Source organism: Coregonus lavaretus, assembly GCF_964263955.1.
Source record: "Coregonus lavaretus genome assembly, contig: HAP1_SCAFFOLD_5115, whole genome shotgun sequence".
Classification (NCBI taxonomy): Eukaryota; Metazoa; Chordata; class Actinopteri; order Salmoniformes; family Salmonidae; genus Coregonus; species Coregonus lavaretus.
Window position 1 is genome coordinate 36,868 of NW_028159191.1, and position 1,963 is coordinate 38,830.

Genomic DNA, 1,963 nt, shown 5'->3' on the forward strand with positions numbered 1-1,963 from the left:
CTGTTGAAGGAGGGGGAGAAGTTAGGCTCTGTTGAAGGAGGGGGAGAAGTTAGGCTCTGTTTTAGGAGGAGAAGAAGTTAGTCTCTGTTGAAGGAGGGGGAGAAGTTAGGCTCTGTTGAAGAAGGAGACAAAGTTAGGCTCTGTTGTAGGAGGGGAATAAGTTAGGCTCTGTTGAATGAGGGGGAAAGGTTAGTCTCTGTTGAAGGAGGGGGATAAGTTAGGCTCTGTTGAAGGAGGGGGAGAAGTTAGGCTCTGTTGAAGGAGGGGGAGAAGTTAGGCTATGTTGAAGGAGGGGGAGAAAGGCTCTGTTGAAGGAGGGGGAGAAGTTAGGCTCTGTTGAAGGAGGGGAGAAGTTAGGCTCTGTTGAAGGAGGGGGATAAGTTAGCCTCTGTTTTAGGAGGAGACAAAGTTAGTCTCTGTTGAAGGAGGGGGAGTAGTTAGTCTCTGTTGAAGGAGGGGGAGAAGTTAGGCTCTGTTGAAGGAGGGGGAGAAGTTAGGCTCTGTTGAAGGAGGGGGAGAAGTTAGGCTCTGTTGAAGTAGGGGGAGAAGTTAGGCTCTGTTGAAGGAGGGGGAGTAGTTAGTCTCTGTTGAAGGAGGGGGAGAAGTTAGGCTCTGTTGAAGGAGGGGGATAAGTTAGGCTCTGTTGAAGGAGGGGGAGAAGTTAGGCTCTGTTGAAGTAGGGGGAGAAGTTAGGCTCTGTTGAAGGAGGGGGAGAAGTTAGGCTCTGTTGAAGGAGGGGGAGAAGTTAGGCTCTGTTTTAGGAGGAGACGAAGTTAGTCTCTGTTGAAGGAGGGGGAGAAGTTAGGCTCTGTTGAAGGAGGGGGAGAAGTTAGGCTCTGTTGAAGGAGGAGACGAAGTTAGTCTCTGTTGAAGGAGGGGGAGAAGTTAGGCTCTGTTGAAGGAGGGTTATAAATTAGGCTCGTTGAAGAAGGGGGAGAAGTTAGGCTCTGTTGAAGGAGGGGGAGAAGTTAGGCTCTGTTTTAGGAGGAGAATAAGTTAGTCTGTTGAAGGAGGGGGAGAAGTTAGGCTCTGTTGAAGAAGGAGACAAAGTTAGGCTCTGTTGTAGGAGGGGGATAAGTTAGGCTCTGTTGAATGAGGGGGAAAGGTTAGTCTCTGTTGAAGGAGGGGGATAAGTTAGGCTCTGTTGAAGGAGGGGGAGAAGTTAGGCTCTGTTGAAGGAGGGGGAGAAGTTAGGCTCTGTTGAAGGAGGGGGAGAAGTTAGGCTCTGTTGAAGGAGGGGGAGAATTTAGGCTCTGTTGAAGGAGGGGGAGAAGTTAGGCTCGGTTGAAGCAGGGGGAGAAGTTAGGCTCTGATGAATGAGGGGGATAAGTTAGGCTATGTTGAAGGAGGGGGAGAAGTTAGGCTATGTTGAAGGATGGGGGAGAAAGGCTCTGTTGAAGGAGGAGACGAAGTTAGGCTCTGTTGAAGGAGGGGAGAAGTTAGGCTCTGTTGAAGGAGGGGGAGAAGTTAGGCTCTGTTGAAGGAGGGTTATAAGTTAGGCTCTGTTGAAGAAGGGGGAGAAATTAGGCTCTGTTGAAGAAGGGGGAGAAGTTAGGCTCTGTTGAAGGAGGGGGAGAAGTTAGGCTCTGTTTTAGGAGGAGACGAAGTTAGTCTCTGTTGAAGGAGGGGGAGAAGTTAGGCTCTGTTGAAGAAGGGGGAGAAATTAGGCTCTGTTGAAGAAGGGGGAGAAGTTCGGCACTGTTGAAGGAGGGGGAGAAGTTAGGCTCTGTTTTAGGAGGAGACGAAGTTAGTCTCTGTTGAAGGAGGGGGAGAAGTTAGGCTCTGTTGAAGGAGGGGGAGAAGTTAGGCTCTGTTGAAGGAGGGGGAGAAGTTAGGCTCTGTTGAAGGAGGGGGAGAAGTTAGGCTCTGTTGAAGGAGGGTTATAAATTAGGCTCGTTGAAGAAGGGGGAGAAGTTAGGCTCTGTTGAAGGAGGGGGAGAAGTTAGGCTCTGTTTTAGGAGGA